This window comes from Coenobita brevimanus, chromosome 101 (genome assembly GCF_032717465.1).
Source record: "Coenobita brevimanus isolate Jiangsu-jjx chromosome 101, ASM3271746v2, whole genome shotgun sequence".
Taxonomy (NCBI): Eukaryota; Metazoa; Arthropoda; class Malacostraca; order Decapoda; family Coenobitidae; genus Coenobita; species Coenobita brevimanus.
In genome coordinates, this window is record NC_137054.1 from 50,804,793 (window position 1) to 50,827,456 (window position 22,664).

General features: G+C 39.5%; 1 protein-coding gene across 1 annotated transcript in view; it reads right to left on the reverse strand.

Annotated features, from left to right (window-relative positions):
• Positions 1-22,664, reverse strand: part of LOC145414862 (DNA-directed RNA polymerase II subunit RPB1-like) — a 236,097-nt gene that overhangs the window by 39,279 nt on the left and 174,154 nt on the right. The gene's annotated exons all lie outside the window — the stretch shown is intronic.

A 22,664-nucleotide genomic window follows, 5' to 3' on the forward strand; every position in this document is an offset into this window, starting at 1 on the left:
CACCTCAATTACCCATTAAACCACCAGGCACCATAAGTTGGTTACCTGGTTACCACCCAGCATGGTAAATGGTTTCCTGTGTACAAGATACCATGTGGCTTGTCACTCAGTGCAGAGTCACCCGTAAACAGATGGAAGAGGAAAGAATGAAGGAAAGAAAGACAGAAAAGAAAGGAAGGAAGAGAGGGAAAGACAGTCACCCAAGAGCAGCCCTACATCGAGTGAGTAAATGGTGAGTGCCCCCACCTATTCTTCTGTAAAAGAAGATATAACAAGTATATCATCATAATTCCTGGGGAGATGTTAGGAATGAACCAGAGTAGTCCTTGTGGTTTAATGAAGAGGAATGTTAAAATCTAAATAAAAATTAAATTCACTATCTTAAGCCCCGGGAGAAAAAAAAAAAAAAAAAAAAAAGTTAACAACTGTTCTCATTTTATCACATTTTGGGTCTATGGGCCAAAGGTTGGGCTAACACCACCCAGTATACATAAGGACAGATCACCAGCCTGCTTCCCTTGGTAGCATTAAATGACTGAAAGGCACTGATGAGGAGCCATAGTACTTGTGGTGCTGCTGTGCACATTGGGTGGAACAATGCAGCTGTGATATCAACCCAGGGGCCAAACCACCTCTCATTTCCCTGCACCTCACTAGAGGTGCTGTCTACCACTTGGGGACGCCGGTTCCCTACACGGTGTATGTACTCTACAGTACCTGTATTACATGTACCACAGACCCACAGATGCAGCTGCTTAACTATGGCTGAAGGGTCTACATGGCAAGACAGACTGGGGTTAAGTAATAGTAACAACATGACTGAAAACCCTCTAGTTGCCTCCTGGGCATTGAACCTATGCAAGGCTGTCATTGCTGGGGTGTTCCAACCACTATGAATCAAATATTACATCAGTATTATATGGTTTTCTGTTCATAACAAATCATCCAATATTATCCTGTAGCATGGCCTTTGGATGCCCATGTGGCAAGGCTTAATGCAAGGAAATTTTGACAAAATATTATCTAATACAGTATTACAGAAATGTCAGGTGTCAAATGGAGCTGTTCATTGGTCATTTTTCTCTGATCAACTGTTTTCCCATGTGGTGCCTAGGCTATAGATTGCAGTTATCCAATAGACAGATGACTACTGCTGAATCCTTTAAGGGCAGCTCAAAGCCTTTCTCTTTTTGAGAAGCAACACCCTTAAGAGGGGTGTTGTGACAGATGATTTTAGAGTATGGTTGTTGCCACTTCAGCAGTTGAAGTTTGTATTGTATGAATACAACAGTTACAGTTCTTGTAACTGTAAAGGTGCAAATGTGTCTCAAGATATAGTGAATTTCTCTAGAAGAATTAGCACTTCAGACTGTTGTTGTTGTTATTAATAATCATTTTTATATGACCATGTGACTCCTTCGGCATCGGGGTGTTATATTTACAGTATTTTTTCCTTGTTACCTCCAGCCAATTACATTCAGCTTAAAATTGCCTATTCAAATTCTGGGGGTTACATAAAGCCCCCATTACTCCTTTTTATACCATGTGGCTCATACTGAAGAAATTTGTCTGGCTGGCAGCAACTCTAAACTATGGGAAGTTGTCATTGTACTGAAGGGGTTTTCCAAAGACTTTCACTGTCACCTATCAGTACTGTACAGTTTACAAGCTAAAACTGGATAAATGACTGTTGTTGTTGTTGCTGATAAGTTACCAAGTCTGTCTGGCTGTGCAGACCCATCAACCCCATGTAGACAACTGACCCCTGCAGGGCCATCCCTATCAATGAACCAAGGTTCCTTTGTTTTGGACAGCACCTCTCCACAGTGAGGTGGAGGGAAAAGTGTGAAGGTTCGGTTCCTGGATGGATACCACATTTGTATCTCTCCACCCAGTTAACATGGGCACCATAGTAGGCTCCATACCACCCCTTTATTTGGTTATATGGTTACCACCTAGCAATGTCAATGATTTCTGGGTTACAGGAAACCAATAAGCATGTCAATCAGTGTAGTGTCATTTGATGTGGAAAAAAGAGCAATAAAAAATGACAGGGCAAATGAGAGAAAAGGGAAGTCATAGAATGAAAGGAGGGCAGATACAGGGAAAGGTTGATAAGATGAAGGAAGATGTAGGCAACACAACATCACATTAGTGGATGGTGGTAACCATCACCTACCACCATTGATAACTGATAAGCCAGGAGAAGTTTTAGATGACAATAAATACAGATAGTTCTGATTTCATGCAACTGATTTGTTTACCTTTTTATTTCTGTTACTCATGGGGAAATCCAGGGGTGCTACCTGTTGCCCAGTAAACACCCCCATTTTTCACATTAAGATTATAATATTTAACATAAAGAGTGCATCTTTTCCTGGCTACTTTTTTTTTTTTTTTTTTCTTATGCATAAATGATTCAACCAAACCTTGGATGACTAACCAAAGGATTCCCAATCATGTCCACAATTTCTTCTTGGTTCAACAGTCTTAAATATACAGTACAATATCAAATGTTACTTGACTGATGAAAGTAACCAGATGTCAAACACCGATTATACTGGAAAGTGATAAGGGCAACAACTCAAAAGTACACGAAGATCTGGCCCTGTAAACTTCGTGCTTTATCTACCTATCTAAGGAAGCATTGTCGCAAGGGTAATGGATGGTTGGAGGAAATTCAGGGAGCTGTCGCCTCTCCTAACACTGTGAGGTCTTTCCCTCCATGCTATGGGATTGTTGTACGTGGCATCTGCTAGGACTGTAATGTCATATGCTAGTGAGTACTGGGCGGCAAACGAAGAGGATATTCATAGGCACAGACATACATAATGACAATGATGAAATGGATGTGTAGTGTGTCCTTGAATGTGAGTCTGGGGTGGGAGAAGGGGGGGGGCCTAGGATTACAATGAAAGTTGAAAGGAAGGATGGGACTTGAATAAATTGGTGTTGGAATGAGGAGAAGTAAATTTAGATGGTTTGGGCATGTTGAGAGGATGTAGGATGACAACTGGGTACAGAAGATGAGAAGCATGAATGCTGGGGGCAGGGTTACGGGTGGTAGACCAAAAAAGACCTGAGACAAGGTCATAGTGTGACCTCAAGGATAAGCAACTGACAAGAGAGGCTGCCAGAAATTGAGTTCCCCCCCCTGTGTGTGTGTGTGTTCTTACCTAATTGTATCTTTACAGGAATGAGTCAAGCTCGTACTGTCCCGTGTCTTAAACCATATTTATCGTACATATCTTTAAATTTGTGAATTGTTTTGGCACACACTATTTCATTCGGTAGTGCATTCCAATGATCAATTGCTCTGTTTGGGAAACTGAATTTCCTTAAGTCTTTATCGCCTCTCTTCTTATGCAGTTTTTTGCAGTGTCCTCTTGCTGATGCTTCTCCATATGTTAAGTAATCATTTATGTCTATTTTCTCCTTCCCTGATATGCACTTATATAGCATTATCATGTCACCTCTTTTCCTTCTCTCCTGTAGTGTTGGTAGATTCAGTTTATTTAGTCTTTCTTCGTAGCTTAGGTCCCTTAAGCTTGGTATCCATCTCGTAGCGGCCATTTGAACTTTATCAATCTTGTCTATGTGCTTTTTGAGATGAGGACTCCAGACTACTGATGCATATTCCAGGGTTGGCCTAATGAATGATGTTATTATCCATCTTAGCATGTCTTCATTTATGTATGTGAATGCTATTCTCATATTTGCAAGCAGTGTATACATGTTCCGTACCTTCTCGCTGATGTGGTTAGCCGGAGATAGTCTGTTATTGATAATCACACCTAGGTCTTTCTCTCTTTCTGATTTGTATAGGATTTTATTTCCTAACTTATAATCCCAATCAGGTCTTTTTCCACTTTTACCAAACTTGATTACATGACACTTGTCCACATTTGAATTCCATTTGCCATGTATTACTCCATTCATGAAGTTTATTTAATTCTTCTTGTAGCTCTTTACAAGAGTCTGTGTTAGTAATTCTCCTTTGTATTTGTGCATCATCTGCAAACATATTCAGATAGCTCTCATTTCCAGTGTTACTGTTTATATCATTTATATACACTAAAAACATGATTGGTGCCAGCACTGAACCCTGTGGTACTCAACTAGTCACTTCTTTCCATGATGAGCAGTTTCCTCTTAGTACTGTTCTCATTTCTCTTTTTATGAGAAAGTCTTGCATCCAACAAAACAGTTTGCCTCGAATTCCTCCTTGATGGTACAGTTTCCATAAAAGTCTTTGGTGTGGTACTGTGTCAAAAGCTTTCTTGAAATCTAAATAGATACTGTCCACCTATCCTTCCCTTTCCTGTATTGTGTTTGTTACTCTGTCATAGTAGCTCAACAGATTAGTAACACATGATTTTCCTTTTCTGAAACCAAACTGTCTTTCTGTTATCATACTGTGTTCTTCTAGATGATTTACCCAAGCTTTTCTTATAAGCTTTTCTAATACCTTGCTTACAACACTGGTCAGTGATACTGGTCGGTAGTTGAGTGGATTTTGTCTATTTCCTTTCTTGAATAAGGGGACAACATTTGCTTTTTTCCAAATATCAGGTAGTTTACCTTGACTCAATGATTTCTTGAAAATTAAAAATAATGGTTTACTTAACTCCTTTACACATTCTCGTAGTATCCAACATGAAATTTCATCAGGACCACTTGCTTTTCCTCTGTCTAATCTACTTAACTCCTCCTGTATTACTTTTTCTGCTATTTGTATATCTGGTAGTATGTGTGGACATGCATGTTCCACATAGTCCCTCTCAAAATTTTTTTCTTCTGTAAAAACTAATTGGAAATTCTTATTTAGTGCTTCACAAATATCTTTCTCTTGTGTATAAGTGATTCCCTCGTCCGTAATTGATTGTATTATATCTTTTACTTTGGTTGATCACTACTTTTATTTATTATATCCTCCTCAAACTGTTTTTGGGCTTCCCTCCTTATTCTTGTATAATCGTTTCTTGCCTGTTTGTAATTATACGCCCTTTCACTATTATGTCTTCTGTATCTATTCCACAACAAATCTCTTCTTTCTTTTGATTTTTTACATTCTCTATTGAACCATTTCTGTATTTACTTATCTGCTTCTTTGTGCTGTGGGATGTACTTCTGGACTCCTATTTCATAAAATTCACAAAATTTTTTATATACAGCATTTACATCTTGTCCTCTAAGCTCATTTTCCCAATCAACTTCTAAGAAATACTTCTTTAGGTCTTGATAATTTCCCTTTTTATAGTTTTGGCTCTTTGTAACTGTCATTGCTGTTTACTATGTCATATGCTATCCTGAAGTTATCATTTAGTACTGCATGATCGCTTTTGCCGAGTGGAGAGTGATATATTAAACTGTCAGTATCATTTTTTTGCCTAGTAAATATTAGATCTAGCACTGAAGGTACATCAAGTCCTCTTTTTCTGGTGGTTTCCCTCACATGTTGCATTAGGAAGAACTCTTGTACGAGATCCAGGAGCTTTTGGTCCCAACAGCTTTCTTGGCTAATTATATCTACAGTATTCCAATTTATATTTGTATTGAAATCCCCAGTTAGTATAATTCTTTCTGATTTCTCTTCCATGATCTTTAACTCTGAATTGTGATCTCTGCCAGGTCCTCATATTCGTCTCTTTCCCATGTGTTTGATCTGGGTGGCATGTACAAATTGGCTACAATTACTTTACCTTCAGATGTGTTGATCTCTACTGCAATCAGTTCTACTTGTGATGGTATATCTAGTTTTATTTCATTGACTTTCAGATTTTTCTTAGTTAATATTATAATTCCTCCTCCTTTTTCAAAATTTGTCTCTTCTATATATACTGCATTCCTCTAAGTTTAGTATGTCATTGGATATCCTTGGTGTTAATTTTGTTTCAGTTAAGCATATTATTTGTGGTTCATTTTCGCTGACATAATCATTCATCTCTAGTAATTTAGATACCATTCCATCCACATTTGAGTACATCAACTTTATCATCTTGTTTATATACTTGTCATGACATGGTTCTACTACCTTCCTCCTTTTTATTCCATCCTGTTTGTGTACCACTTTCGTACCTGCAATCCTATTACTTTGTAAAAAAATTTCTTCTTCTCCTCTTCTGATCTTCCCTCATTTTTTGTTTTTGCTTCCTCCCTTTTCTCTTTCCGTAATTCCAGTTCCTCTTGTGTTAGGCATCTTTTTATCCATACATTTTTGAACTCCTCTTTTTCCAAAAGATTCTTTGCATTTTTTAGTATCTCTTCCACAGTGTTTACACTCTGGAAAGTTACCTTTAGAGGTCTTGTCTTGCTTTTCTCGTATTTCCCTAACCTTTTGTGTTCCTCTATGTCTTTACTACAGATTTCCTCTGATACTTCTTTCAGTAAGCTCATTACATTTGCCATCTCCTTTTTGTCTCTTGTGATCTTGTTTTTACTTCTTCCTCTTCTATACCAGTGATTACTATAGATTTGTTTATATCTACTGAATCTCTGACTAACTTTGGATTGTTTTGGATTAATCTTTTACTTCCTTTTTAATGCTTTTTTCCTCCACCCTTGTTTCTAAGTCTTTCTTTACTTTCACCATTTCAGCATACGTGGTTTCAACATCATTTTTGTAGCTTTGCATTCTGTGTGTTCTTACCTAATTGTTCTTACCTAATTGTATCTTTACAGGAATGAGTGAAGCTCGTACTGTCCCGTGTCTTAAACCATATTTATCGTACATATCCTTAAATTTGTGAATTGTTTTGGCACACACTATTTCATTCGGTAGTGCATTCCATTGATCAATTGCTCTGTTTGGGAAACTGAATTTCCTTACGTCTTTATCACCTCTCTTCTTATGCAGTTTTTTGCAGTATCCTCTTGCTGATGCTTCTCCATATGTTAAGTAATCATTTATGTCTATTTTCTCCTTTCCTGATATGCATTTATATAGCATTATCATGTCACCTCTTTTCCTTCTCTCCTGTAGTGTTGGTAGATTCAGTTTATTTAGTCTTTCTTCGTAGCTTAGGTCCCTTAAGCTTGGTATCCATCTTGTAGCGGCCCTTTGAACTTTTTCAAACTTGTCTATGTGCTTTTTGAGACGAGGACTCCAGACTACTGATGCATATTCCAGGGTTGGTCTAATGAACGCTGTTATTATCCTTCTTAGCATGTCTTCATTTATGTATGTGAATGCTATTCTCATATTTGCAAGCAGTGTATACATGTTCCGTACCTTCTCGCTGATGTGGTCAGCGGGAGATAGTCTGTTATTGATAATCACACCTAGGTCTTTCTCTCTTTCTGATGTGTATAGGGTTTTATTTCCTAACTTATAATCCCAATCAGGTCTTTTTCCACTTTTACCAAACTTGATTACATGACACTTGTCCACATTGAATTCCATTTGCCATGTACTACTCCATTCATGAAGTTTATTTAATTCTTCTAGTAGCTCTTTACAAGAGTCTGTGTTAGTAATTCTCCTTTGTATTTGTGCATCATCTGCAAACATATTCAGATAGCTCTCATTTCCAGTGTTACTGTTTATATCATTTATATACACTAAAAACATGATTGGTGCCAGCACTGAACCCTGTGGTACTCCACTTGTCACTTCTTTCCATGATGAGTAGTTTCCTCTTAGTACTGTCCTCATTTCTCTTTTTATGAGAAAGTCTTGCATCCAACAAAACAGTTTGCCTCGAATTCCTCCTTGATGGTACAGTTTCCATAAAAGTCTTTGGTGTGGTACTGTGTCAAAAGCTTTCTTGAAATCTAAATAGATACTGTCCACCCATCCTTCCCTTTCCTGTATTGTGTTTGTTACTCTGTCATAGTAGCTCAACAGATTAGTAACACATGATTTTCCTTTTCTGAAACCAAACTGTCTTTCCGTTATCATACTGTGTTCTTCTAGATGGTTTACCCAAGCTTTTCTTATAAGTTTTTCTAATACCTTGCTTACAACACTGGTCAGTGATACTGGTCGGTAGTTGAGTGGATTTTGTCAAATTCTATCTCTATCTATCTATCTATCTATTGCCAGACGCCTCAATCCCGTTTGGGGTGGCCACAAACAAATCGCCTCCAAGTCGCCCTGTCCCCCGCCATTTCACTCCCCTGCTCCCAACTCACACCCCCCTCTCCCATATACCTCTCCACCCCATCCCTCCATCTCATCCTCGGCCTCCCCCTCCCTCTTTCCCCCTCCACCTCACTCACATACACTCTCTTCGTCAGTCTTTCACCCTCCATCCTCTCCACATGGCCAAACCACCTCAGTATGTTCCTCTTAACACTTCCTATCACATCCACATCAACATCACAACGCTCCTTTATATCCTCATTCGTCAGCCTGTCTCTCCACGTGACTCCACAGGCTCCTCTTAAATAACTCATTTCCACTGCTCTCACTCTTGACTTGTGTCCTTCCAACAACGTCCAAGCTTCACTTCCGTACGTTAGAGTTGGTATCACAATACTGTCATGTAGTAACTTTTTCACTTCCATGCTCACTTCCCTGTTTCTTATCACTGCTTTCAAAGAACCAGCAACCTTTCTTCCCTACTCTACCCTTTCAAGCACTTCACCCTCCAAACCTCCATCCTTACTCATCACACTACCCAAGTACTTAAACGTACTCACATTTTCCAATTCCTCACCATCCAACCTTGCTGTACATTCACTGACTTCACCTCTCTCAAAGACCATCACTTTACTCTTCCCTACATTCACCTTTAGATTTTGTCAATTTCCTTTCTTGAATAAGGGGACAATATTTGCTTTTTTCCAAATATCAGGTAGTTTACCTTGACTCAAGGATTTCTTGAAAATTAAAAATAATGGTTTACTTAACTCCTTTGCACATTCTCGTAATACCCAACATGAAATTTCATCAGGACCACTTGCTTTTCCTCTGTCTAATCTACTTAACTCCTCCTGTATTACTTTTTCTGCTATTTGTATATCTGGTAGTATGTGTGTACATGCGTGTTCCACATAGTCCCTCTCAAAATTTTTTTCTTCTGTAAAAACTAATTGGAAATTCTTATTTAGTGCTTCACAAATATCTTTCTCTTGTGTATAAGTGATTCCCTCGTCCGTAATGGATTGTATTATATCTTTTACTTTAGTTTTGCTTCTGATATAGCTGTAAAACAGCTTTGGTTGATCACTACTTTTATTTATTATATCCTCCTCAAACTGTTTTTGGGCTTCCCTCCTTATTCTTGTATAGTCGTTTCTTGCCTGTTTGTAATTATTATACGCCCTTTCACTATTGTGTCTTCTGTATCTATTCCACAACAAATCTCTTCTTTCTTTTGATTTTTTACATTCTGTATTGAACCATTTCTGTATTTTCTTATCTGCTTCTTTGTGCTGTGGGATGTACTTCTGGACTCCTGTTTCACAAAATTCACAAAATTTTTTATATACAGCATTTAAATCTTGTCTTCTAAGCTCATTTTCCCAATCAACTTCTAAGAAATACTTCTTTAGGTCTTGATAATTTCCCTTTTTATAGTTTAGGCTCTTTTTGTAACTATCATTGCTGTTTACTATGTCATATGCTATCCTGAAGTTATAATTTAGTACTGCATGATCACTTTTGCCGAGTGGAGGGTGATATATTAAACTGTCAATATCCTTTTCTTGCCTTGTAAATATTAGATCTAGCACTGAAGGTACATCAAGTCCTCTTTTTCTGGTGGTTTCCCTAACATGTTGCGTTAAGAAAAACTCTTGTACAAGATCCAGGAGCTTTTGGTCCCAACAGCTTTCTTCACTATTTATATCTAGAGCATTCCAATTTATATTTGTATTGAAGTCCCCAGTTAATATAATTCTTTCCAATTTCTCTTCCATTTTATGTAGCAATGATCTTACGCTCTGAATTGTACTCTCTGCCAGGTCCTCATATTCGTCTCTTTCCCATGTGTTTGATCTGGGTGGCATGTACAAATTGGCTACAATTACTTTACCTTCAGATGTATCGATCTCTACTGCAATCAGTTCTACTTGTGATGGTATATCTAGTTTTATTTGTGTGTGCGTGCGTGTGTGTGTGTGTGTGTGTGTGTGTGTGTGTGTGTGTTAGAGAGAGAGAGAGAGAGAGAGAGAGAGAGAGAGAGAGAGAGAGAGAGAGAGAGAGAGAGTCCGTGCGCATGAGCATGTGTGAATGGGCATGGGCATGAATGGGCGAGGAAGATGCAAGGAAGGAGTTGCTTTGTTAAAGAACGAAATGTGACAGAGTGGAATGAGAGATTACAAATGTGTCATCTCGAGATGTATGTATGTCGTTAAGTTTGAGAAGGTGAAAGTGGCAGTGATTGTAGTGTATGTACCATGTGATGACATGAATGAGACAAAGACAGGCTTTGGGATGAGCTGGATGAAGTAGTAGGAAAAATGCCCAGGAGTTATAAGGCGTTTGTAATGGGTGACATGCATGGGTGAGTAGGCAATGGTCATGTGAATTATATAATGGGTAATAATGGAGAACCAAGAGAGAATGATAATGGGAAGTGACCGAAGAATATGTGTCAGGAAAGGATGCTGTGTATTTGCAATTCTTATTTCAAAAACAAAGATGCACATAAATTTACATGGTATGAAGGGAATGGCGATCGTGCTGAAAGGAGTGTAATTGATTATGTGCTTGTAAAGAAATCTATGCTGGATAATGTTGCTGATACAAGGGCAGTGAGATGACAATATGGAGGTTTATCAGATCATATGATTATGGTATGCAAAATAAAGCTGAAAGGAGTGAGGTGGACCAAGAGAGAGAGAAGTCACGGAGAAAGACTGAAAGCCAAGAACCTGAGGATCAAAGAAATGGCAAATGAATACAGGGCCAAAGTGGGGATGGAGTTAGAATCAGTAAACTGGAATGAAATGGACTTGGACAGCCTTTGAAATACATACTGTATAGGGATTGCTTAGTTAGGAAAGCAAAGGTGTTTGGTGTGGCATGAGTAACAACGAACAAGGTGCAGCATGGTGAGAAGAGGTTAAGAAAGTAGTGGAGGAAAAGAGGTAGATGTGGCTAAAGTGGAAACAGAACAGGGGTTCAACTGAAATAAGAAATGAATATATTGAAAGCGAGAAGCATGTAAAGAGACCAGTGAGGAGGAAAAAGGAGGAGGTAAATGATGATCTAGGAAGAAAAATAAATGCAAATTGCTCTGAAAATAAGTTATTCTGGAAAGAGATTTGGAAATGTAGAAGTGACAGTGGAAGGAAGTGTGAAAGTGTGAAGGATTATGTATGTGATATATGATTAGCCCATGGGAATGAAGTAATGACCAGATGGAAAGAATATTTTGGAAGGCTATGCATGGGAAAGGAGAGAGCAAAGCATATGTTAACATGCTTGGTTTGGGGGGTGTACAGAGGAGGAATGCAATTGACAGGAAACGTGACACTCCCACAGGTGAAGAACGTTGTGAAGTGACTGAAAAATGGGAAAGCAGCTGGAGTTGATGAGGTGTATGCAAAGATGATTAAGTGTAGTGGGAAGAGTGGAATGAAGTGCTTGTTGGAGATACGTAAGAAGGCATGGATGAGCGAAACTGTGCCAGTAGACTGGAAAATGGCAGCAATTGCACCCCTATACAAAAATAAAGGTGAGCGTAGTGACTGCAAGAATTATCGTGGCATATGTTGACTGAGTGTTGTAGGGAAGGTATAAGGAAGAATTAACATAGAGAAAGTAAGAGAGATATTAGAAGTCCAAGTGAGTGATGAACAGGGTGGCTTTAGGAGTCGCAGAGGATGAGTGGATCATATATTTGCAGTGAAACAGACAGTGGAGAAGGAATGTGAGGAGGACAATAAGGTGTTTATGGCATTTATGGATCTGGAAAAAGCATATGACAATGCAGACAGAGAAGGACTATGGAAAGTTATGTGCATGAAAGGGGTAGATGGTAAGCTGCTAGGTGCTGGTGGTAGACAGGCATGTGTAAGGGTAAATGGGCATCGAAGTGAATGGGTCACAATCAATGTGAACGTGTGACAAGGTTGCGTGATGTCCCCAAGGTGGTTCAATATATACATATGGATGGGGCAATAAGAGAAGTAAAAACACAAGTAATGGAGAAAGGGATAGTGTTGGAAATAAATAGCGATGGATGGAATATCTCAGATTTGTTGTGTGCTGATAATGCAGTGCTATCTGCAAATACCAGACAAAAGCTTGGTAGACTAGTGCAGAATTTTGTACATGTCTGTGAGTGTCGTGCCTTGAATGTAAACACTAAAAGGAGTAAAGTGATGGCTATTGAGAGAGAAGGTAATTCCTAGTGTAACGTTACAGAGGCTTGAGTGTTGCAGCGGCATAAGGCTTACATAAAGAAGTGTTAGTGCCAACACTAACGTATGGATGTGTGACTATGGTGTGGCATTAAAATGAAAAGTCAAGAGTATAAGCAGTGGAGATGGGACTGCTGAGGAACGTATGTAGAGTATAGAGAGTGGATAGGATACCGAATAATGTGATACGTGAAAGATTCGGAGTGGGGAAGTCTGTGGACACCAGAATCCATGAGAGTGTACTGAAATGGTTTGATCATATGCAAAGAATGGATGACAATAGAGTGGTGAAAAAAGTATATCTGGGCGAAGTTGAAGGAGGAAGGAGGCGAGGTAGGCCAAGAAAAAGGTGGAGAGATATGGTGGATGAGTGTGTGGGGTAGAGAGATATGGAAGTTGGTGAGGCAAAGGGACTGACAAGAACCCGAGCTGGATAGATGAATTTTGTGCAAAGAAGCACATAACCAGGGATTTGGCGCCCCTTTCTAATGCAACAGCATTCAGACTGTGTATAGATGGGTATATGTGATGTCACTGAATGTGGTGAAATTTTTTTGGCCTAACTGATGGAGCCATGATTTTGAGAGCTTGAATGATGATTGATTTTTTTTTTTTTTTAAATAACAGAACGGAGGAAGGAAAAACAAATGGGGAAAAGAAAAATAATCCATACACCAGACTACTGGTGTCCTCCATTCATAAAATATCTGCAACAGTTAGACTTGAACAGTTGTGGGTTGAAATTTGGAGGAAAACAACTCTGGGGAAGCGAGTTCCAGAGAGATGCAGTTCAGGGAATGAAAGAATTCTGATAGGCAGAAGTTCTGCAATATGGTTGAGTGACATTCCAGTCATGAGCGCTACCAGATGCCCGTGTAGCACGAGGGAAGGCATGGAGAGGCGGCACCATGGACGCAACCTCGTCTGAGCACTTGCCAAAAAAATATCTGTAAAATAATGCAAGGGAGGCAACATTCCTTCTTACTTGCAGGGGAGGTAGTTTATATGTAATGGCAGGGTTGTTAATAATTCTAACAGCTTTATTCTGAATTTTGTCCAGTTGTCTCAATGCAACCTCTCCACAACCATTCCACAAGGGTGAGCAATAGTCAAGCTGAGAGCGCACATGACTCTTATAAATTATAGCTAACTGCTCATCAGTGAAGAAGTTACGGACTCTGTACAATAATCCAAGTTTCTTTGAGGCGGCCTTAGCAAGTGATCTGACATGAGAGGTCCAGTTGAGGGCACTGTTAAGTGAGACACCAAGAATTTCAATACTTTTGGAGATGGGAATATTAGTAGCACTGAAGGTAATGTACGAATCTGGTAATATCTGTCTATTAGTAAACTGTATATGTTTAGTTTTACTAGCATTAAAAGAGACAAGGTTGTTTTGTCCCCATTCACTGATTGTAGCTAGATCTTGATTTATGGAGATGGCTGTACTGAGTTGAGAGGTAGAGATATTAGACTTTGTAAATGGATGTCTGAGTGTGAATGAACTATGTGGTGTTGAGTCATCTGCATATGAGTGAACGGGATTGTGAGTGATAGATAAGAGATCATTAATATGAACCAGAAATAGGGTTGGCGCCAGAACTGATCCCTGCGGCACGCCGGCGTTAACTGAGTGGAAATTCGAATATACATCATCTACTTTTACTCTTATTTTCCTGTCACTAAGATAAGAAGAAATCAAAGGAACAAAAGACGTTAGTCCATAGCAAGGGAGTTTGGACAGCAGGGAACGGTGCCATACTCTGTCGAAAGCTTTAGAGATATCAAGAGCTACTGCATGAGTTTCTCCAAAAAGATCAATTGATTGATGGATGGTATGAGTTAAGAGATTGAGTATGTCAATGGTGGATCTTTCGTGGCGAAAACTGTATTGTCTATCACTAATTAAGTTGTTGGATTCAAGATGTTTAACAATATGCTTATTAATTAAAGTTTCAAATACCTTACCATGAGAAGATGTGACAGCTATTGGTCTGTAATTGGAGGGGTCAGACGAACTTCCTTTCTTCGGAACTGGGTGGATATTGGCTTCTTTCCATGAATTTGGGAATAAAGAAGTACGTATGCATAGTCTGAATAATTTGGCTAGGACAGAGGCAAGTTCAGGGGAACACTTTTTCAAAACAATTGGAGGAATTCCATCTGGGCTTGGAGCTTTGTTGGTAGGTAAATTGTCTAGGATGGATTTTACGAATCTTGTCTGTATTTTAAGCGGGGCAATTTCGGGAGAATCAAGTTCCAGTACCGAGACATTCTGGCTGGTATCATCTATGGCAGAGTTTCTTGCAAAGGTACTAGCAAAGATATCTGCTTTCCCACGTGGGTCATTTGTAATACAGGTAACTCGCATGGAACACGTGGGTTTTGTTCCTACCGTGCCGTGTTAGGTGCGAAATCGCGTATATTTAAACTACTCCGTATTTTGCTCCCTAGACCCCCCAAATGTGTTGTTTTCCTGTTATCTGTCACTAGAAAGCACTTTAAGTGGTTAGAAGGTTTATTTAATGTTATAACTCACAAATACAGTACTCCTGAGCAAAACTTCAACACACAAATACTGTACGTAAACACAAGGAAACATTCCGACGCTGATCATAGGTAATCATACAAATTAGGTTAACTGGTACCAGTGCTTTAACTTACAAGTACATACCAGAACAGTACATATTTAACTTAGAAATGCAGTACTGTGATATCGAATGATTTCAGTACATAATCTGTTAGGAATGGCTGGAAAAAAAAAAAAAAAAAAAAATGTTATGAATACATTTTCACCTTTTTGATATATATTTATGGTAGTTTCGAGTTATTTTTTACGTTATCGTTGTGCCCATGCTTGGAAAAGGGAGCGAAAGAGTTGAATTTTCAGTCCTAAATGAGAAAACTGCACGTCCTCCAAGGCTAGACTCTGCCACGGGAGAATAAAGTGGAGGGTCAGTCCGATTAGCAATAAGGAAGTTGTGTCACAACTTCCAGCTCCCACACCACGAGAATGGCTAAAAATAGAATCGTAATGCAGTTTCAGAACTAACAATAAGTCTAATTAATACGAATACAGATACAAAGCAGAAATAAATACGTTTACAGACGGGGAAAACGTATTTCTTCCGTCATAACATGTTCATCTTTCTCAATCATTTTACGTTCATCTTTATCATTTTACCTTGTTATTTTCGCAATATATATTGCTGTCTCGTAAACAGGGTGGTTGTTTGTGTTTTGCAAGGGAGGAAAAAGGTTGTATTTTCTGTCTGGGTCGAGATAATGGGTGTAACTATGTGTGGTTAGGCATAGCCACGAGCGAAAAAATAGTACATCCATCCGTCACGATAGCCGGTGGTGAACTGAGAGATGATACATGAGACGGTGAAGTCAAGGTCATGTCCCAGATTTTCGTTCACTTCTCGAAAGTTTTCACAGTTTTCTACAAGTTGCAAACCATTACAGCAAACCTGAGCAAATAGGTAAAGATACCAAGACAAAAATGTATTTTTCTCTTATTATAAGTCTTTAACGAACAAACAAAAAAAAGGCAATATTCCGACGCCGATCATGGGTAATCATATAAATTCGGGTTAACTGGTTACAAGGCTTTATTTAATGATTTAACTTTATTTAAGTGTTTACAAGTACAGTACATACGAGAACAGTAAATATTTAACTTACAAGTACTGAACAGCACTGTGGAAAAAACGAACAAATAAAAAAGGCAATATTCTGACGCCTATCAGGTAAACTGGTTATAAGACTTTATTTCTTGCTTTAACGTTATTTAATAGTACTTTAAGTTGCACATAAACTTACCAGAACAGTACAGTACTGTAAATATTTAACTTACAAATACTGTGCTACTGTACTCGGGAATGTCTCACTCACTGAATAATTTCCCGTCTAGATCGTCACGTAATCAAAACAAACCGCGCGCTGCGGTGACGTTCGAGGATTTGATCTTTCAAAGGCCTCTCCTGCGTTAATTTGTAGTTTTCATAATTTTTTTTTAATCTTATGTTGTCTTATATGTATCCCAGCCCTTACCGTGTATAATTGTGAGCGCGTTCCGTGACATCGTGTTCCGTGCGAGTTACTTGTAATGCCATCTGAAGATTTTAGTGGGGGAATGGAAGATGACTTGTTAAAGTTATTATTGAAAGAATTAAGAGTTGACCAGAATATTCTATTGTCATTAGGGTTGTTAAGTAGTTTTGATGCTTGCTTTTGAAGAAAGTTTGATTTAGATAGATTTAATACAGCTTTTGCATGATTTCTAGCAATTTTAAATTGGGAGAGTGATTCAGATGTTTTTGATTTTAAGTAAGAGTTATATGCTAATGACTTTTGGGCTGTTGCTCTGGCACAATTGCCATCAAACCATTTTGGAGAGTTTGATCTTTTAGTGAACTGTTGACTTGGTATGAATAAATCCATACCAGCTAATATTAAGTCACAAATGTGGGACTGGGTAGTATTGGGATCACTAGAGAAGAAAGACTGCCATGGAACATCGGCAAGATAATTTCTAAATCCATCCCAGTCTGCCCTGTCAAAGTGCCATCGGGTCACCCTGACAGGTTCGGAATGGGGAGGTGTAGGAGGGTTAACTAATGAGGCTTTGATGAGATTGTGGTCAGAGGATCCAAGTGGTGACAGTACCTCTATCCTGTATTGATCTGGATTATTTGTCAAGAATAAATCCAAGAGATGGGCATTATGGTCAGGATTATCAGGTATTCTGGTTGGTTGCTTTACCAACTGGGTGAGATTAAATGATTCCGCAAACAGCTCGCATTCTAGACCAGCAACGTCAGTCCGGGCAGAATGCAATAACCATTCAACATTGTGTATGTTAAAATCACCCAAAATGGTAATTTCATTGCCAAAGGCAAGGTCAAAGTTACTCAACTGAGTGGATATGGAATCAAATACACTGGGTTCCGAAAAAGCATTGGGGGAACGATAAACTACACAGATGTATTTGGTAATGTTTTGGCAATTTAATTTATATAAAGAGTAATCAAAACTGGATGAAGTTTAAAATAGTATCAACTGCATATTGGGATTTGATATAACAACAGGTGCCGCCCTTGTTTCGAAACTTTGTAAGGAGATGGTAACCGGGAAAGCAAAATGAAGGGTGAGATTTGTGGTTCTGTGAGGAATAGGGCCAAAGGGGATATGGACTGAAGGAAAAAATGAACTGAGTTTAAATTTGTGGTAAGGCCGCGGATGTTGGTAAAGAATAAGGCCGCACCGTCACCTCTTCGCCGACGAGCATTCCCGGAAATAGCAACAGTCGCTGCCGGCACAGTCGCTTGATGACGACCTGGAGGACCCTGTGCCTCCAGCCCTACCCTGCCGGTGGTGGCAATCTGAGGTACCACCTCATTTGATTGTAAGATTGCAGCGGCCATTACTAAATATGTCAACAGAAGGTGTGATATGTTATGCGCATGTAGTGTGATGTAGACAGTTGAAGGCAGAGGTATTATGAGAGCATGCTGGCCTACTCTCTGTGTAAATGAATGCACTGAAAATGTTCAGAAAAGGGAGATGGTCAGGATCAAGTCCTGAGGGCTGGTGAAACGGGAGCTCCAGCTCTCCCTATCACCAGCTTGCCATCAACCTCGGGAGTACTGCCCTGTTCGACTGGTGCTACAGCATGGCCCATTGAATTGGACAAACATTGGCTGTCTGGACATTGCTACTCCTCACCCTGCCCTAGGTTGGAAAAGGAGGTCCAGATGATACACACACACAAAGGTAAAAAACAGGATGATGACTTCTACCTAGAACTCGTTCAAAAGGAAACTTACAATAAGTTAGTTGAAAAAGTGAATAGACTAGATAGATTTTTCAAATGGAAATTGAAGAAATCAAGAATGAGTTATGCAGATAGAAGGAAAAAAATAAGGAATTAATAAAGGAAATAAATAGAAAAGGCACAACAATAGATGAACTATCAGCTGAGGTAAATTCACTGAGAACAAAGGCCAGCACAATGGGATGTACAGTTGTTAACCATGAGAGAATTATGGATGATTTCAGAAATGATACAGAGAAAATCAGGCAAGCCAGCAGTCTGATAGACCAAAGTAGTAACACTGAAGACAAAGTAACACAGATAAATCAAATGGTGAGAAATTACAAAGATAGGGTACAAACTACGTATGCTGAAACGGTGCAAGTAAAGAATGATTTAGATACAAAGGTAGAAGAAAAAAGCATTAGAAAGGGAGTGAAAGAAATTATAAAGAACAACCCAAAACTAGTCAGAGAAGCTGTAGAAATTAACAAATCTATAACAATCAGTGACAGAGGTGAATATAAAATAAAAAACAGAATCTCGAGGGACAAAAAGGAGATGGAAAATATAATGAGCATACTGCAGCAAGTATCAGAGGATATCTGTGATAAAGATATAGAAGAACATAAAACGCTAGGGAAATATGAGAGAAGTAAGTCAAGGCCACTGAAAGCAACATTCCAGAGTGCAAACACTGTAGAGGAAATATTAAAAAATGCCAGCAAACGCATGGAAAAAGAGGAGTTAAAAGAGTATGGATAAAAAGATGCATAACTCAAGAGGAATTGGGAACACTAAAGGAGAAGAGGGAGGAAGCAAAAACAAAAACAAGGAAAGATGAGAGAAAGAGAAAAGGAAATTATTTTTACAAAGTAACTGGACTGCAAGTACAAAAGTAGTACATAACTACAAGGGAATAAAAACAATGAAGGTAACAGACTCAAGTTATGGCAAGTACCTCAACAAGATGATTAAGTTGATGTACTCAAATATAGATGGAATGGTATCTAAATTATTAGAGATGAAAGATTATACCAAAGAAAAGCAACCACATATTATTTGCCTGACTGAAACAAAATTAACTCCAAAGATATCAAACGACACCCTAAACTTGGAGGAATACAATATATGGAAAAGAGATAGGAATTAAAAAAAAAAGGAGGAATTATGATATTAACAAAGAAAAATCTGCAAGTCAAAGAAACAGTACTAGATATACCCTCACAAGTAAAAATGATTTCAGCAGGGATTAATACTTCTGAAAGGAAATTAATTGTGGCAAATTCATGCACACCACTCTGAACAAACACTTCGGAAAGAGGTGATTATGAAGACCTGGCAGAGAGTACAATTCAGAGTTTAAGAGAATTACTACACAGAATGGGAGAGAAATCTGAAAGAATTATATTAACTGAAGATTTCAATACAAATATAAATTGGTACACTCTAGATGTAAGAAGCCATTAAAACTGTTGGGACCAAAAGCTCCTGGACCTTGTGCAGTTTTTCCTAACACAACATGTAATGGAAAAAAACAGAAAAAGACGACCTGATGATCCATCAGTAATAGATCTTGTATTTTCTAGGCAGGAAAATGATCTATCTATCTATCTATTGCCAGACGCCTCAATCCTGTTTGGGGAGGCCACAAACAAATCGCCTCCAAGTCGCCCTGTCCCCCGCCATTTCACTGCCCTGCTCCCAACTCACACCCCCCTCTCTAATATACCTCTCCACCCCATCCCTCCATCTCATCCTCGGCCTCCCCCTCCCTCTTCCCCCCTCCACCTCACTCACATACACTCTCTTCGTCAGTCTTTCACCCTCCATCCTCTCCACATGGCCAAACCACCTCAGTGTGTTCCTCATAACGCTTCCTATCACATCCACATCAACACCACAATGCTCTTTTATATCCTCATTCGTCAGCCTGTCTCTCCACGTGACTCCACAGGCTCCTCTTAAATAACTCATTTCCACTGCTCTCACTCTTGACTTGTCTCCTTCCAACAATGTCCAAGCTTCACTTCCGTACGTTAGAGTTGGTATCACAATAGGCTGTACTGTCATGTAGTAACTTTTTCACTTCCATGCTCACTTCCCTGTTTCTTATCACTGCTTTCAAAGAACCAGCAACCTTTCTTCCCTGCTCTACCCTTTCAAGCACTTCACCCTCCAAACCTCCATCCTTACTCATCACACTACCCAAGTACTTAAACGTACTCACATTTTCCAATTCCTCACCATCTAACCTCGCTGTACATTCACTAACTTCACCTCTCTCAAAGACCATCACTTTACTCTTCCCTACATTCACCTTTAGATTCCGTTTCTTACACACTCTCTCAAACTCATCCGCCAAGCCTTGCAGCTCCCCTTCGTCTTCACTCAACAACACAGTATCATCTGCAAACAACAGTACAGGGAGTTTCCAAACACTACCCTCTCTCACCAGGGCCACTCCAACATCCACTACCCTACCTTGTACCTCTTTTATTACCCCATCCATGTATAGATTGAACAACCATGGAGACATGACACATCCCTGTTTCAAACCAACTTTCAAAGAGAAAAATTCACTTAGTTCACCATCCACACGTACTGCAGCCTTCGCACCATCGTACATACTCTTCACAGCATTCAACAACTTCCCATCTACTCCATATATTCTTAACACTTTCCACAATCCTTGTCTATCCACCCTGTCATATGCTTTCTCCAAATCCATGAAAGCCGCATACAACTTCTTTCCCTTCTCTAGAAACTTTTCCACTAAAGATCTAAGAATGAATATCTGATCTACACAACCTCTTCCCTTCCTAAAGCCTCCCTGTTCTTTCTCTAACTCTGTCTATAAGTATCCTACCATACACTTTTCCTATTATACTATGAAGACAAATGCCCCTATGATTACCACACACTTCTTTTTCCCCTTTTCCTTTGTACAAGGGAATAATTATACCTGACTTCCAATCTTCCGGGACTCTACCTTCCTCCCAGGCCAATCTGCACATCTTCCACATCCATTCTACTACTATCTCTCCCCCATGCTTCAGCATTTCACCACACACTCCATCAATTCCTGGGGCTTTCCCCGATTTAACTTTCTTCATTGCTTCCACAACATCTATCCTACTGATTTCTTCCTGTCTTCTCACCTCCCTCCTTCTCCCAGCCATTCCCAAGCCACTTATACTCGCATTACTACCATCCTCTACGTTCAACAATTCCTTAAAGTGTTCTCTCCATCTGCTCACTTTTCCTCCCTTCTCCACTAGTAATCTACCATTTTTATCTTTCACTCCCCTGCTAACTATACTTCCACCCTCTCTTACTCTTTTCACTTCTCTCCAGAACATTTTCTTACAGTCCCTCCACTTTACACTCAAATTCCTTCCAAATTCCTCATCCACTCTCTTCTTACTCTCTCTTACTAATCTTTTCACCTCTCTCTTTCTTTCCACATATAACTCTCTCTTCCGCTTCTCAATTTCTTCCACGCCTCTATTTCTCATCCATTCATTGTATGCGTTCTTCTTTTGTGCCACAGCCTGTTTCACCTCTTCAGTCCACCAAGCTGTTCCTTGCACCCCCCTCCGTCTTCTCTTCCTTCCACACACCACATCACATGCTGCACATATTTCTTCTGTAAATATCTTACACACACCTTCCACGTCTCCCATCTGCTCCAATTCATATTTGCCCAATCGTTCCTCCACTTCTTTCTTATACTCTGCCTTTTTCTCATCCTTTTGTAACCTTTCCACTCTCCTTGCAACTACTCCTTCCTCTCGTCTTTCCCTTCTTCTATTCCTCCATCTTACTTGCATTCTAATTCTGGCCACCACCAAGTAGTGGTCAGAAAGTCCACTCCCCCAACCTCTATACACTCTTGCATCCTTTACACATCTTCGCATCCTTTCATCCACACACACATAATCAATCATTGCCTTCCTTTTATTCAGTTCACCACCCACCCTTCTCATCACTCGCCATGTATACCTGTGGATCATTTTATGCCTGAAGAGGGTATTGGCTATCACCAACCCCCTCCCAGCACAAATGTCCACTAATGCACTCCCATTCTCATCTATCTCAGCAGGCACACCCCACTCACCAACTACTCCATCCACCTTCACATTCCCAACTTTACCATTCATATCACCAATCAAAAACACTCTCTCATTCCTTCCAAACTTTTCCATGCACACTTCCACATTTGTCCAGAACTCTTCTCTCACTCTTCTAGGACGATCTTGCGTTGGTGCATACACACACACACAATCGCCCACATTTGTATTCCAACTTTCAACTTTACCCACACAATCCTTGACCCAACTGATCCATACTGTCTTATGCTCCTCTTCCATCTTTTACTCACAACTATACATACTCCTTCCTTTGCCCTCTCATTCTCACCTACTCCTGCACATATACCCCATCCATACTCCCATTCTCTCACACTTTCTCCTCTCCATTTTGTTTCAGTTATTCCACATACATCCACTTTCGCACCCTCAAGCACCTG